Source organism: Numida meleagris, chromosome 5 (assembly GCF_002078875.1).
Source record: "Numida meleagris isolate 19003 breed g44 Domestic line chromosome 5, NumMel1.0, whole genome shotgun sequence".
Classification (NCBI taxonomy): domain Eukaryota; kingdom Metazoa; phylum Chordata; class Aves; order Galliformes; family Numididae; genus Numida; species Numida meleagris.
Genome location: NC_034413.1, coordinates 1,688,764 through 1,705,889, shown reverse-complemented (window position 1 = coordinate 1,705,889; position 17,126 = coordinate 1,688,764). Strand labels below are relative to the sequence as shown.

The 17,126-nt window shown below is 44.0% G+C and overlaps 1 long non-coding RNA gene across 3 annotated transcripts in view; it reads right to left on the bottom strand.

Annotated features, from left to right (window-relative positions):
* The window catches only part of LOC110400423, a 14,772-nt gene extending 868 nt beyond the window's left edge, over window positions 1-13,904 (bottom strand). The window contains exons 1-4 of one of the 3 annotated variants that reach the window (XR_002439827.1): window positions 13,553-13,904; window positions 7,831-7,957; window positions 6,068-6,166; window positions 1-4,975 (exon numbers count right to left, since the gene is read on the bottom strand). The exon at window positions 1-4,975 is cut by the window's left edge and continues 868 nt beyond it. This is a non-coding gene — a long non-coding RNA (uncharacterized LOC110400423). Of the gene's footprint in view, window positions 4,976-6,067; window positions 6,181-7,830; window positions 7,958-13,552 lie in introns of all 3 variants that reach the window. The other 2 variants (XR_002439826.1, XR_002439825.1) reach the window with 2 other exon arrangements.

Genomic DNA, 17,126 nt, shown 5'->3' with positions numbered 1-17,126 from the left:
ACCCTCTCATTAATAATGGAGAGAGAATTTATTTTTTAGCGCAATGTTAATCACCCTCTCTTCCACTTACACAGGCAGGGCAGCGCTGCATGGGTGCGCTGGGAGCATCCCATGTGCCCTGTGCCCCTGAGGAACACAGGCAGGGCTGGGGCTGCCCTCCCTCCCTACACAAGGGCAGTCACGCTTGGCTGCGATGCAAGGAACAACAGAAAAAAAGCCAACAGTGGAAATTGTTAAGTCTGATAGGAGTTGGACTCGATGATCCTCGTGGGTCCCTTCCAACTCAGGATATTCTGTGACTCTCTGATTCTAAGCATGCAGAAACGCTACAGCTGCGCAGGTAAGGGGGCACTGGGCACGTAAACGTGCACGTGTTTTCACTCGGCACAAAATGATCATTTCCCAGTGCATTAAATACGCATCTAGCAGGCTGGACCTCGTTTCAGAGATGACAAACAGTCATATTTTCACTCGGTATTCGAGAATTACTAGACGTTTTCCATGTCCCTAATACTGGTGAAGTGTCCCAGGCACGCACCTGGAGCACAAGAACCAAACGGAAAAGGGCTTTCCACCCAGCTCACCAGGCTCACCGTGCATCATGCTGACGTGTTAGGCAACCACTACCATATAATGGAAAAAAAATAAAAATGCATTCAGCACGGAGTAGGACCTCAATAACATACTTAAAAAAAAAAATCAGCATCCTCGTTACATATCAAGATAGTCTCTGCAAGAGCAAGCTGCTGGCTTCACGAGGCATTTTCGATGGAAATGAGTGCTGGAGAAGGAAGCTGTGGGAGTCTGTCAAGCACGCAGTAAACTCAGGTTTGAAGCGTGGCATTTCCTGATGCAGATCCTTAATTACGACAACAGAATAGCGAGTGTGGAGGAGGAACTTTTACAGCATATTAAAGAAAGGAGTGATACGCGGTACAGCTGTCTGGATTTCCTTGAAAATATGAAGCAGTATCATTTATTAATTATACTGAGGTAAAGGGGAAGAAATTTAAATATAGAAGTAGTACCTGAAGCTGGTAATTGGCTGGAGTGCTATCACCACCCTTACTCGGCTGCCGTAGAAATTACCAACAAAATATATTCTGCTTCATTTCCCATGACACTAAACACTTGGAATATGGTTCCACGTCTCAACATTATTAAAAGATGAAGTGACATTATGAGAAAAATTCACACAGATCTCCTCTCTTTGCGAGTAGACGATGCTACCTGTGGTCCCTTACATGGGAAGGCTTCCCACTTTAACACCTGCCCACCTGGAGGACCCGATGCCCAAACTGACTTCCCATTATGCTCTTGGCCCAGGGCTGATTACCAAGACAAGGAATCAGAATCTATACAGACAATACTGTACAATAGCACCTGGGTTTTGGCCAATACAATGAACTCCTGAACTTCAAAGCTGTGAGCAAATATTTACAACAAAGCAAAATGCTGTAAACCTGATCCGGCACTGCACAATTTAGAGCAGCTTAGAAATAACCCTTGATTAAATCTGATGGTTGCTCGTGAAGGGTACACACATACACAAGTGCTCAGGAACAGCAATTCTTGGCTCTAAGGAAAGCAAGGAAGAGCGGGGAAACTCCTCCCCTAAAACCTCACCTGGCAATGCATGCCTGGAGCTACACTGAGCTGGAAGAGCTCCGGAGCTGGGGACTGATGGTGCCAACAAGAGCTCTTCTGTCACCGTACGTGGACCACTGAACAGACCTTGACATCCCCGCTGAGGAGGAAACAGTCGAGTGATGAGACATGGCATTGCTCTCCAGCAAAAATGGCCTTGATTGGTCATAGCTGGCTAGCAGCTGCTGCTACTAAATTATGACGTCTTTTTGAGTAGAAGATTTGAGTTATTGGTCCAACATCTTTCTCTAGCTGAATACGTAACACCGACATTCATTCCAATAGGTAAAATGTAGGTTTTAAGTATCTGTAACTTAACTATCCAAACAAAGCAAGTTCTAGGCTAATTACCCCAGCCTTACAGCACTGCTGATTTCAGACACTCTAAAAAGACATGCTAAATTTTCCACCTAGTCCCACCCAAAAGGTCCAGTAAGGCTGCCTGTATTGGATGAGCACAAAAGGAGGTGAGTTACCTCATACCAGGAGGAGCTCACTCTTGAAGGCTTTTTGAAAGAGCAATACCTATTTCTGTTTTACAATTCATAGTGATTGAGTGCATTTCAGTGTCTGCATGACTTACTAATTTTTCTTGCAAACATGGACTGGATATTTGCAAAATGATCCTTAAAGAAGAACCATGCAAGGCAGCATAGGAAACGTGCTGCAGAGTGGTTGTTAAAGATAAATTCCTTAGAAGTTTGACTTGGCATCCTTCAATTACTGGTCTAATTATTCTTCTATTATTTAGGCAGCGAGCCAAAGGTTTCCTGGGTGCATAGGAAGTTAATAGGGGAGATGAAGCAAGATTGCGAGGCCAAGTCAGCATATGTTCATTAAAGACTGATTTCTTCAGCATTAAACTTACACACTGCTCCAACAACGTGTTACTGTGCCTACGTACTTAATGACTAAAAATATGCAAGAATAATTATTTACAGTATTTCCTGACCCAGTTTTTTTCAGTCATCTGTTCAGAGCTGTATCTATTTAAGAAGTATGGAGGAATTCGTTGGGAAATCTACAGAATAAAAAAAGAAGTGATGTCTCCTGTTCACTGCTAGAAGGAAATTAAGGAGTTTTCAAAAGCTTGCCAGTAATCCCCACTGCTTTCTGGTGTTCAACACTGGATATATATAATTACATATGAAAAAAATTACATCCGAAGAAAGTTATTTAAGTTGCAAAGCCAAGTACTTGAAAGTTAAGAAATGCCATTTTTACAATTGCCCATGCAATCCCGATTCTTCCCACTTATGTATCCAACTCCGAATATTAAAAGAGAGGCAATGGGAAAATATTACGTGATTATGTAGTTAAAGATTGTATCGTAATGCATGCGCTCATGGGAGCAGAAATAAGGTTGCAGACATGTGTAACTGTAAATCTGGCATTCCTTAACATACAGACCTTGCCCATACAAACTAAATAACTTCCTTTTAGCATAATTTTTTATGTCATTTCCTGTTTTATTTAGTTTCTAAGGAAAATATATAGAACAAGCCACCTTCTGCACAGCTATCTGAAAAATTAATTTCTCGAGCCAGGTCTTGCTCTGGGCGTTTCTCTGCCCGCTCTCACACTTACCTTCTTTCTTTGTAGGAGGTGGAAATCCCCCCGAGCTGGCACCTGGGGGTTTGAGCTTTTTGGGGCAGGGTTAACAGCTGGGTTTGGGTGATGCTGCCTTGTCTGGGACAACGCTCTTCCTCATGACTTACCAATGTCCTTCTCCAGGCAACGGAGGTCACCTTCTTCAGCATTCTAGCTAAAATCACCTGTTAATTAGGAGTGAGCTAGGGGAAACAATGCTTTTTTAAAAAGAATTTATAGCTCTGTTAAACCTGAAGGGTTTTTCATGGGATCCAGAAAAGGCATTTCCCCAGCCCAAAGGCTTTCTCCCTGCCAAATTTCAGGAGTCTGGTGCAAACCGTGCAACTGCTGGAGCTTACCCAAAATTAAAGCAAGCCCCAGGAGTCTCCTCCGCTCCGTGCAAAGGGCTGGGCAGCCAAGCAGCTCCTGCCAAGACACCACAGGGGGATTACAAGGGCTCCCCTAGGCTTGCTGAAGCCAGAAGAGCCAGCCATTGGGAATAAATGGAGAAGACGCAGGGTCTCTTCTGAATTTTTGGCACCAGGAGGTGCCCTGTGCCCTCCTGAAGCAGTCCTCAGGGCACGGGTCCAATCCAGCCTGCAGCTGGGCAGCACAGCAGGGATGAGATGCTGAAGGATGAGTGAGGGAAAAAAGTCAGCTGTGGATATTAGAAACTAACCCAAATCCTTCCTGCCAAATGTGCAAACATTTAATAAGTTCATTGAAGCTCATTTCACAATTAAAAAAAAGTTTTAAAAAGTGTTCATTAATGCATGTTGCAGTGGGGGGAAAACAAACAATACTAATCTCACCCACCCCACCCTAAATACAGAGAGAACCTGAGGTGTATTCACCATGAAATGTAAAAATTGCTATTCATAAAAGTAAGCTTAACTAAAGCATAATCTCATACCTCACTGGCAAACAACTTCCAGAATTCTTTTCCATTACAATTTAGGAGTGAAAAAAGGTAGCCAAACCTCCAGTACATCTTACAGCACATTAGGAATATATCCAACCTCAAAGAATTTTTATTAACCTCTTGCTGCTCCCAAATTCAGAAGAATTCCCCCAAGTTCAGGGTTTGAAGCTCGACATCACACGCTGCCAGACATCTCAGGGTAGCTAAGCACTGCACTCAGTGCTGCTCTGCCTCCAGGGCCGTCTTGAGGGATGTGTATCACACGATGGGAGCTGTAATGGGGAGCACACCAACACACATCGCTTGCTTTTTTTCCCCCCCCCATACAGTGTGCTGATGTAGAAGCAAAGCCTTGGGTCCTGTATCTCTGCTTCAGTCAGCAGGGAGCTGTAACCATGAATTTCCCCCCAAACTTTATTCAACACATCTACTGACAAGCAGCAGCTTTCCATGCTATGCACTGTCCAGAGGAACCGCCCCTACCAGCTGGTCCACAACTCCTCCTGAAGTCAGGAACCCTCTCCCTGAGATGGAAAGTGACCTTTCCAAGCGTTATTTCACACGCTTCAGCCCAACTGCTTTCCTGCAGATTGCCCTGCTTTCAACCAGGGCTGTGTAGAATCGATGTGGGTTATTGAGCAGGATGTAGCCAATGGGGCTCGGGGCCTCTGCCCAACCCCTGGAGCAATCCTCACTGCCCGGGTGGAATGAAAGGCTGATCATCACTGCTGGAGGGCCTCGCTCGGACTGGGTCTCATCAAGTGTGTTCAAGAAGTTAACGGGAAGTGAATACAAGTGTACGCACAATCCAGAAGCCTGGAAGAAACAAAAAAAATGACTGCATCACATTAACTAGAAGCTGCTGTAGAAGCAAACCACTCCACACGTGCAAGCAATTAGGTTCCACTAGAACCCGATTCTGAGGTAACTTTTTGCGCCTCGATCTCATCACGCAACACAGAGGCCTCGGCCTTCTCAAACCGTGACCCGAAGGGCAGCCCTGGCTGAGAAAGCACCACGAAGTCACGGGCAGTGTTCACCTGCTGCTGCAGGCCCCGTGTACCTTCACAGCTTGGAGCAATTCCGTGGCCAAAACCTCCCTGCCCCGCAGATGCAACGCAGCACAGCTGGCAACCTGTCAGGGACACCTACCGGCTCCTCGAACACCTGCTCCGAAATACCCGCTCTCCGCAATTAAATATTTAGATGATGCTTCGTTGATGAAAATTAGATTTTAGGAGTGAATTAGGGCTAGCTTAATTATTATACTGAAATATGAAAATGATGGTATATTATTAGAAGCATATTTTTCTTGCAAAACTGTGTTTGCGATCCAGCCAGGAAAGAAAAAGTTATGGAATAGACTTTTTATAGTAGGTGTTAATTCTGAATAATTAGGATTAGGCACCGGGGATTTGCAACCCAAATAAAAATTACCTAATTAACCCTTATATTGGCCCTAACAGAGAAGCCAAATTGTTAAGCAATAATAATAATAAAAAAAGCAGCCTTCCACTCCCAGAAGTGAATATCTAACAGTCAAAGACCAAAATGGGATTTAAAGACACCCCGTAGAAAATACTTGCAGCCCTGAGAAGGGCCATCCAAGAGCTGGGGAACTGGACTCACCACAGCAGATCAGAATGAGCCAAACATTTTGCACTCACATCCACAATTAGGAAATACGAAATCAACTCAAGTCTTTTTTCTTTGCATGCTGTTAATGCGCGCTACCATCATCTCTAATTGCCCATTTTACCGATTATTACTTCTGTATGGGTTTTTGTCTCAATTTTTATTTATTTATTTTTAAGACTACACAACGCATCCAAGAATTGATGCTTCCATTGGAAGAAAGCCTGGCCAGCACCCCAGACAGGAGGGATACACATTACAAGGACCAGATACCTTAGCTCCTCCAGAAGTCCAGCCCTGGGCATCACTCCTCGCAGCTGCTTCTAATCCATAGGCAGGGGGCTGAGACCACCAGTCTTCCTTGTAGAGCCCCTATGGAAGAAGCCCTGGGCAGTGACAAAACAAAACAGGGGAGGGAAAGAGATTCTCATGGCCATAAGCAAGACTGCGTTGTTGGAGCAGAAATTTTCCTCTTCTGTCAAGGGTAGATATCATACAAATAGTGCTGGAGAGGATCTCCAGTTCATTTCTCTGCCTGAGCTATAATACCCAATTCATAAATACAAGGTAAAAATTCCGTGCTCTAGTTCCATATGTTTTAAAGCTTATATTTTCATGTCAAAGACATATTTGGCAAACTGCAGAAATATGAGCTAGCACTCAAGCTGAAACAAGAACTGGCCAAACTTTGAGGTTGCCATGGTTTGAGATGCATGCAAAATCAAGTCAGAGCCCCTTAGATACAATAATGTTCTATGAACTAAGAAAACACCGAGGCATCTGTCCAGCTTCATGACAACAGGTGAAAAGTGCTAAGCAACAGGTCCCAGATTTCTACAAGAATAGGGCACCAGCCTCACTCCATAGGGTGAATTCTCTTCTCCCGTTGTGAAGGGGGAGGAATATATAATTATGTTTCACAAGTTAATAGTATGAAAGCATTACATTGTTACTGATAATCTAAGCAAATTGCATGCGAACACTGGAAGATGCTGGCATAAGCAAGATGGAGCGTTTATGTCAAAAGAGTTTCACCACCCTAACATTTAGCCAATAGTAATTACCACCCACATTAATAACTATTTGAAACACTGGTGACTATTCATAGATATATACCATGCACATGAATATTCATATTGTCAGGAGCAAAAGAAAGTGTAGGCTTTGCAATATCCTGAACAGGTTTGGTTTATTCAAGTAGCCACGAAGAGTATTGTTTACATAGCTTCTGATAGATACTGTTTTAGCTGAGAAGAATATATTCTGCAACTCATTTGAAGACTTAGAATCATAGAATATCCCGAGCTGAAAGAGACCCACAAGGATCATTGACTCTAAATCTTGGCTCCTGTTCTCCACCTACTTTAAATTTTGGCTGTGGAAGCCTCTTCAGAAGGGCTCCAGAAGATGGGCAGCACCATACCGGAGCGGCTCGGTGCCCTGAGGGGAAAGCTCTCTGTTACAAGTATATCTCAGGGCGAGCATCCTGCCATCACCAGCTCACAGCAGCCACACTTCACCTTCGGGGAAGGCTCCCGCACTCCATCTTCCTCCAGTGGAGGTTTGGGCAAGTCAGCACACCCACATACCTTGAGGTACATGCACCCAGCTGGCTGCGTCCCCAAAGCACCCTCCCCACAGGATCATCTCAGGCAGCCAACCGCAGACCACGCGCTGCCTCCCAGGAAAGCATGCATTTTGCTCAAGGTTTACAGATTCAATCAAACCTCCTCAAATAATTCCCATGGAAGGGCTCTCGGAGGCTGAAGCCTTAATTTTTTATTTTTTTTTTTTTTAAAGTTCGCTTTTCCACTGCTGCACAGAGTAAATACATCATTTGATTTCATCTCATTCAATCTTTAAATGTTTAATCTTCAAGAGAAGAGAAAAAATACACAAGAAAAAGCCCCACGAGTGATGCCAGGCCAGCCTGGGAAGGTGCATCTCGATTGCAAAGCACAGCCCCATTGCTGACCTGGACTCCCCACTCCTCTAGGCACACATGCACCAGTAGAAAGACAGCACAAGTCCCTTACCTACAAATACAGCATCCTTGGCCAAAGCCAAGTCCCCCATGATGCCCAACAAGAAAGCAAGGCTCTATCTTCCTCTACTGGAGATTCACCTCCTATAACATAGACTGGGTTTCCTTCTTTTTGCAATCTGGAAACAATATAAATGGGAGATAACATGCAATCCTTAATGCTTTCCATCCTCTTTGCAAAAATCTTTTTATAATGCTCAAATAGTTGGCTTCCAGTGATGATATTATAATGATCCTGGGGAGTACCGAGAAACTGAGAGTAAATTCAAGTCAAATACATTTTAGAAAATTAATACAATATCACAGACCTTATATTGAATAATTTTCATTACAGGATATAATTCTCTTACTGGGGAAGAGCAATAACACCATGATTGTTGATGTTGCCAGTGCTCTCTTCTACTTTTTTTTTTTTAAATCTGCATTTTTTTTCAGCATTAAATTGTGCCGCTATAGTTGCTCGGCAACCATAACTTCTGCATACACACCTCCCATGGTTTTGTAGCAGCAACAATCTCAAGATAACAAGGGGATGGGTATCTTTTTTTTTTTCCAATCAAGATTCTTCTTGATATGTAAATTTATGCCATATTTTTTATGTACTACGTATGGAAAAAAATAATTATTTGGGTAATGAGACGTAAGCATTGGTTTCAGTTTTAGAAGTGCAGGAATGAACCTGGTGAAAATTTGATACCAATAAACAGAGGGAAACCACTGGCATAAAACAGTTAGATTCTCTTTGGAACACCTGCTATTTACATTTTTCAAATGTGATACACAGAACAGAGGTGCAGATAGCATTAAGGGTTTGTGAGATTTTGAGTTTGGGAGAGTAAATGGCAATTTAAGGAAAAACGAAAAGAAAAAGAAAACACTGAGGAAAAACTCAAAGTAAATTCAGTGTCCGCAGAGCAAACCAAAGTCCAGTTTATCTTCAAGAGAAACCTGATCCTCCTGGAAACATCTCCAGGACTCCGTGCAGAACATCACTTCAAAACAGGATTTTGCTTGGAGGTTTTAGTGCCTGATAGAAACCCGGCCATCCCCAGAGCAGCAGGCAGACACACCTGGGTGCTATGCCCTCACACATAGCACAGCCCTCAGTGCAGCAGAGACTCAAATGGGAAAAAAAAATCTCAGCTTCTAAGAATTATTTTTGCCTTACAACTCTCTGGACCAAAGGCTGATGGAATCAGATGTTGCCCCAAGATCTTCTTGAGAAGCATGGAACGTGTACTTCTGTCTATCTGTGAGATACTATGCTCATCATTTACATGTAGCATCACTAAGGGGCTGCCTGAGCCCCCACAGCTGTCTGAGATCACGGCAAGGGACAGAGGCAGAGCCAGCGAGCATGGGACAGCCACCACCAGTGCCACTGCCAAGGCTTAACTCCACCTGTAAGACAGATGAAGATGTAGGAGAATGCAAAACAACCATGGTGTATTCAACTCCACATAGGAGATTTCCCCAGAGCAAGGTGTCCAAGAGACCCACTCACTCCTATCAAAAACTTTTCAGGTGCATTCAGTCTGCTGAGCCTTTACATCCTCATCCTCCTGCGTGGACATCACTGGGAGCAGCTGGGCGACCTCAGCCCAGCAGAAGGAACATGGGCAGCAAAAAACTCAAGTGCTTGTAGGTTAGTTCTCACGTCCCATAACAGGTGAAGATCCTACATTGAATTGAAACTAATGAAATGGATTTGTTTGAAAATTAAAATAAAGAAAATATTATTCATTCCAATGTATGTGGGCTTTTTTCCCCCCCCACTATTATTTCTTGCTTCTCTTTTAGTCTTCAGAACGGTCACACAATCATAATACATTTATTTTGCATATTACCCTCTGTACGAAGATAATAAAGTAAATATAGAAGTTATTAACCCATCCTGCAAGAACATCTACTGACCAAAAAGATTGTCTTTTTACCAGTTTCACTCAAGGAAAAAGCAAAACAGCCTCCGCTTCTCTTCCAATGATCAGAGGAAAAAATTAATCTGATATCACTTAGTGAATTTGAATGAATCTTACTGGGCAGCATCTTTGAGTGATATTATTACATTAAGTGATTAAAATAAGTTCCTTTCCTTTCAGCTAGGATAGCCGTCCTCTTTTCACACAAGCACTAATTTAAGACTCAGCTCTCCTTTAGCAATCACTTCCTCACCAAATTCCTCCACCATAGACACAATCTCTCTTCTGTCTTCCAGGTATTGGAGATACCAGGTACTGGTATAGGCACTGCACAAGGAGCTGCAGTGGGGATCAGAGAGGTCATTTTCTCTGCTTAGTGATTCTTTAGTCAGGATACCCTGCAACATCTGGAAGCCTTGGAAGTACCCAGGCATCATGTCTCTATCCGTATGATAGCACGGTGCTAGCATCACCATTCAGCAAATTCCATGCCGGGTCACCTGCATCTGCGTCAAACCACAGCACTTTAAAAAAAAAAAATCACCATTTTCTATTACCTCGGGACCAGCACACAGATTTATCTGCAAACACAGATAAATAAAACACAGAAATAAAGCTCCTGCCTCATGCCCTTTCAAGCCACGGCTTCCGGAGCGACACGATGGAAGCGCCTGCTGACGGCCACCTCCCATCCCCACACTGGCCATCTCCGTGCACCCGTGCAGGATCCCTGCTTCCTGCAGCCCACACACCCCTCCCTGCATCCAAAAGCATTTAAAAGGAAAGCGTTCTGACTCAGATGTGCCAACAGAAGCAGCAGTGCGGGGATGCCGCCGCATCACTGCGATGCACCACGCAGTTCCCCAAGGATGCTACGGTCCGGGCTCCAAATATAATTAGGAGAAATTTCAAACACCACTTCAGATTACGTATACAGCGACAGGCACTACTGACATAACTATAGAGGATATTTCTTCAAGTCTTTAATCATCAAGTCCTATTTTGTCTTCTTCACTTATAGGTCATTTCTTTGACAGAATAAATGATGATTAGCCCCTCCGTTTAAATGTAAAATTTAGCAGAACTGTAGTGTCACTGCTCTCTGTGTTCTTTCTTTCAGTATTTCTCTTTCATTAAAGCTGCCTTTGAAATCTTTTACCCTCTACTGTATCCGAAGCCCAGTGAGGACACTCTCATTTCTGAAGCTCTGTCTGTACTAAAGGAAAACGCACAGGCTCAGGCTTCCACATAGTTCGGTGGGTTGTTGTTTTGCCATTTTAAGGCTAAAAACATAAAATATAAAAAAAAAACCCCACAACACGGTACATCTGGTATACAACAGGCAGCGTGCAGGCAGCCAGAATGCGAGGCATGTGGGGAGATCTTCAGCTCAAAACGTGCATTTTCCCAGAGCACAGCTCTTCCCTTAACATCCAAGGAACGAGACCAAATAAAAATAACCGCCTTGGCTCAAGCACGGCTCCTTTCCATCCCAAAAATTCTCTATGCCATATCTGTATGTGCATATATAAAAAATTTACTCTGAACAGAGTTTATGAAATTCAACAGGCTCATCCCTTTTGAACATCATAAGCTTTGCTGGCCGCGCTCATGGATTTGTGTATAATTTGCACTGCCCCCCAGATACCCTTTTCTTCTGCCCAGTTCTCCTTGCTGCTAGGAAGGGTTTCAAAGCTCACCACTGCCCCACGCACAGCCCACGCCATGCCCTGCACCCAGCTCTTATTAGCAAAGCACGCACAAGAGCCGTGCCAGCATCCAACCTGAGAGCAGCTGGGATGCACGGAGCGGGACAGCGCTTGGCTTGTGCTACCGTGCAGCACTATGGCCAACGGATAAGCACTTTCCCCACAGCATTTCCACAGGACCCTGGGTGCACATTAAGAGGCACAGTGCATTTGTTCAAGTTGACACCAGCACCAAAGCAAAAAAAAAAAACAGATAGAAACCACAACTGACCCAATATTACATTGCTGGAAAAAGCTTCATCTACTCCTGCAGTTCTACTTTGAGCAACTCTATGCCAGCAATAAGGAGGGTCATAATGAAAGGCTTTAGACTTGCCAAGGCAATATTTCACTGGGCTGAAACCTCTTATTACACAGCCAGTGAGATTGTTTAAGTGGTGAACATTTTGCAAGTTAAATCTCTGTAAATATGACTGCAAAACACATAAAGTAGCTTAGCCGTAATGGTTAGCAACTGCCAGCCCGTGTCTTATAGAAACCTAAAATTGCATCAACATTTTATAAGAATAGGAATTTAAAGACTGGAGAGGGTGAGGTTATAATGCTACTGGACCAATGCAATAAAACATGAAAAATCTCATTCTGCTGCAGTAATTCTGCTACTTCAGTGTAGGCCTTCCTTAAAAACATGCATCTGCATTGCCATGTTTAGAGATGCTCATGATTCTTCGTGGTGCATTTCCCCAGAACTGGGAGATTTCTTGTGGTCAGTGGCTCATTTTCAGCTGGGAAACCTACAGAGATTGCTGGGAAACACAACCTGACACCCAGCACCTCCGAGCCAGAGCAGCACTGTGCTAGGGAAGAGCTGGCCTGACGTATACAGAGCTGCAGCTCCCACTCACATCCCCATCACATCTCCAAATCCCTGCCCCAGAAATGCCTTCGTAAGCAGGATTTCCAGCAAGCAAAGGGTGTGCAGACCTTGGGGTCCAGGTCATTAATTCTGACCTGCCCATACCATAAAACTGCAGCGTATCCCATAAAGCCCTTTAGGAAGTTAGGCGTCTAATCCCCGTTATCCAAAGTCATCACATAGAAGGGAAAAAAAAAAAAAGCAGCAATTAGGGACTGTAAACTATCTCTTAAAAGTTTTATATGAGATTCCCAAAGTTGTTTTGAATGATCAAATCCTTTGGGAGGACCTCTGTCTTTCTGAGGTTCTCACACTGTGAGTGAGCAGCTTGAATAGGGCTTGCTGCTGTACAAACTCGTGTGACGCAGCGTAGAACAGAGCAGACACAGCTTCCCATAATTCTTGAAGTCCCTTTCATGGAAAAGCTCTCATTAAAAAGAGGGGTGGAGAACTTCTCCTTGAAAAAAGGCCAGAGGATGAAATCTCCATTGTAACTTCCATAGCAATTTGCAAACAAATATACCTAGTAACTAGTAATTAACATTTTATTAAATAAATGACTCACGCTCGCTAAATTACTGTGCATAAACATGCCATTAATATGCAGCAGAACTTAGAGTCCAAGGCTACCAGCAACGTAAACCTTTGTTCATACACTCCATGTTGGTTCACTCGTGACTCTACCTTCAAGGAGAGCCATGCAAAAATACCTACAGCTTAGGGGAATCCAAGCCATAAGGGAAAGCCACATCTTTGGACAGAGCTTGGTCTGATGATGGAATGAGTTTGCTTCAGCCCACAGGAAGACAGAGCCATCCTGGCAGAGCAGTTTTTCTCCTTGCAAACCCATTCCTTACCTACAAATGCATGAGGTTTTCTTCCTTTGTGCGCTTTCCCTCTCATCTGTTGGAAGTCTTTTCTCCAGGAAAAAGCAGCGCTCAGCATTTGGCTTTTATAGTGCTCTCTGACTCCTCAAATACACAACTCATCATAGAATTTCTATTACTACATAACATAGGGTTGACCTGGACACCTTGCCATCCAGCACTTAATTAATTCTTATTATAAGGCTGAACAAAACACAGCAAGAGGCATTCAGGTGGCAACAAGGACTAGAGCTCAGGAGGACACTGATTCAGAACTTCCTTCAGAAAGAGAATTTTTGCTTACCTCCTCTTTCAGACACAAAGCTCAAAGCAACTTCTCTTTGGGAAAACCCGCTTCCAGCAGGAGCCAACTTGCATCCACCCAGACTGGAAGTGCCCAAAAGCACAGGGAGCCTCAATCATTTTGGACAGAGAGCAGCCCAACATCTCTCCCCTGCATCCCAGCCAGAAGACATGTCTTGGTACTCCCCACTACCTACAGCCACCACAAACCTCCTCCAAAGCCTCCCAGGTGAAGCCAAACAGCTAACCATGCTCAACACACCCACACCTGCAACCACTCTGTTATATCCCAAACACAGGTAGCTTGTTCTATGTTATAACAAGCATCACCTGCTAGTGATTATTCTCCCTGAATAATCCTATATTGAGCCTTTTATCTAACAAGTGAATGTAGGGGTATTGAGGAGACAGCACATCTTGTTCTGACTTCAACTTACATATCTAGTTCAATCAATTCATCATTTATTGTTTCTTTGGGCCACACCTCCTTATCCACTACACCAAGTGCTGATTTTGGCCATTAACTGCCCATCATGCAGAGAGCAAATACCACTCCAAGGTTCAAAGCTGCCTCTTCTTCTTCTCCAGGTGCCCCTGCAGAACGCATTATCTATTAGGAAAGCTTTTAGCCTATACTGAGCCACACAATGTAGTTACAAACCTTTGTGTTAAAATATCAGGCACATTGCATGAGCCAACATCCATCTCCGTTTGGAACGCCTGCCAGGAGCTGCCCTTCCCTACCACAAGTCCAGTGCTGCTGGGGGGCATGTACTAGAAAGTTAACTTGAAAAACCTCAGCAGAACTTGTGTCTCAGAAAGGGGCAGCAGAAAAACGCACCTGGAGTTGTCCTAGTGTTTCTTCAAACTGAGCAGGAAATTCAGTCAATGGGCATCACGCACAACCAGTGCAAAACACACTTCTCCAGGTAGAGGTTTTCCACAGCAATGCTCCAAAAACCTGCATTAAATCCCAGATGTTGTGCCTGGTTGTACAGAATTGTCCGGAGAGACAGACACCAACAGCACGATTAAGTATCAAGAAAGTGCTGGGCTTGTTACAGGAGCTTTATGAGAGCCAAGGATCAAATATTTTTTCACAGTTTTATGTGGATAGTTTCATGAAAATTGATCAGGTCTAAAAAGTCACAGTCCAAATGAAGCTAAGGTTAAAGATAATTTATACATGATATTCCTAATTTTATTCTGAGCCCTTTTATTACTATGTAGGCCTTTATGACTTTAAAGAAAATGTCAGTGGCAGCAAATGACATTGTACTGAATAATCTAGTTATGAGGGAAAAGACATTTAAAACTATTCCATATCAGCTTTGCTCTGTTCTGCTGAACTTACAGTTTTATCCAGCATGGCTGGGCAAAACTCCTGCCTGTATTTTTAAATCCTCTTCACGGTTGCTTTGCGAACCGCTGCCTATTCCTCTCCTCTTTCTAACTCTTTGGAAATGTTGTGATTTTCTCTTCTTTTTCCACATGATTCCGGGGAATTCAGCCATGACTTCCTATGCTCAAGGCTCACCGCCATGTGCCCTGAGCGTTGGTGCCAGTGCCAATCTGGCCATGCCCCTCACAGAGTCTGGAAGATTACAGATACTTACAGCACTATCATAGAATCATAGAATCCTTAGTGTTGGAAGGGACCTCTGAAGGTCATCTAGTTCAACTCCCCTGCAATGAACAGGGTCACCACAGCTCAATCAGGTTGCCCAGAGCCTAGTCCAGCCTGGCCTTGAAAGTCTCCAGGGATGGGGATCCTGGCTCCAGCGTTTTGGAGACAAACATTTGCGTCATGCCAGCAAGGTTTGATTTTTTCCTTTTTTCCCAGCCAAAGGAAATGACCTGCGTGCAGAGTGACCCACGAGACAGGCTGCTGACACCCCACTGAGCCCACCTCTGGTGCTCACATTCACTAGTTGGCTATCCTTGATGTAATGAAGCCAGAATGTGGCAGAGAGGCAGCTCTTCCCAAGGGGGAAAATGGAGTAGAGTGCCATTTCTGCCTCTCTCCAGGACAATGTCCCCACGGTCAGCCAGCTGGCGTGAGAATCACAGAGTCACAGAATGAATCACAGAATGGTTTGGGTTGGAAGGGACCTTTAAGATCATCTAGTTCCAACCCTCTGCTCTAGACAGGGCCACCTCCCTCTACACCAGGTTGCTCACAGCCCCATCCAGCCTGGCCTTGAATGCCTCCAGGGAGGGAGCATCCACAACCTCACTGGGCAACCTGTGCCAGCGTCTCACCACCCTGACAGTAAAGAATTTCTTCCTGATAGCCAGTCTAAATCTACCTTCTTCCAGATAGCAACCTACTCTCTTCCAGATAGAAAATTAGGGCCAAGCATCTGCTGGCATGCTACTAAGGTGCCTAAAACCCATCGGAAGTTCTATGGACATTCAGCGAATGTTGAATATTGTTATAACTGAACCTGATGCAGGAGTATCAGTTACTGAGTGGATTTACCGGGAGGAAACTGTGTTAATAAATGAAAATAAAGAGTGTTTCCATGTAACTCATTGGGACTGTATTTCAATTGCTTAAAAATCTTTTTTTTTTTTAATTTTTTCTAGAGGGACAAAAATAGTGTTCTTATCATTAACAGCCTTTCCAAATTCTGCCACTGTCTGGATCAACGTTACCTCTGGTTTTCCAGATGTTTATTTGAAAGACAACTGTTATTGCTTGTCATAATTGTGTTCATAGCTGAGTAAACACCTTCACAGGTGCAATGAGATCCAAAGGCTGAAAGAGCAGTAAGGCTGAAAAAGCAGAAATTTTACAGCTATGTCATGAACAAAGAAGATGTAGAAATGAAATGCGATATTTTCCTGTGTCTTAAGTGTAACACTTGATTAGCTTGAAAAGCAGCTGGAGCCTTGTGTCCATGCACAAGATTTAATCAAAAACGTAGTTTCTTGTTTGAAAAGTGATTAGGTAAAAATGTCATTGATTTCTGAAGCAAATCTGCTCTCTGAGTATTGCAGAGCCATAACCTCTTCTGTTCTCGATAATATTTCTATTTTAACTATTTTCCTGCAGCGTCGTGTTCCTCCATCACGGCGCAGCAGAGAAGTTGTTCTGCCAGGTGTTTTGTCTCAGAGCAAAGCCAGCTCCTGGCCTCAGGATTTGGCTCTCCCTGCTTTTCTGAGCACATCTATCTTTCCTCATCCCGATCTGTCATTAAGGCTTCTTTCCATCAGAAAATGTTCCAATGAAGCAAATTTCTCTTGGGTCAACCTACTGCCCCAGTCTGCAGCAGCTTATCCGGGAAGGCAAACGCTACCAGACCTGAGACACGCAGAATTCTTCGTTACAGAAAACAACGGCGATTCAAAATACCAGCGCTGTAATTACACCCAGCATAAATCCCCGCAGAAGAGCATTTTCTGACTGTATTTCCTGGATCTCAGCCTTTCCAACTGCTGTGTCCATTCGGACAGCCAGAAAACCAATGGCCGGCTATTGCTACCGCAAACGTGAGGCTCTCTGGCCATTGGGCTGGCGGCAGCTCTGCCTGCCTAGCAAGCTGCTGGGAGGCTGCTGGAAGATGCTGTGA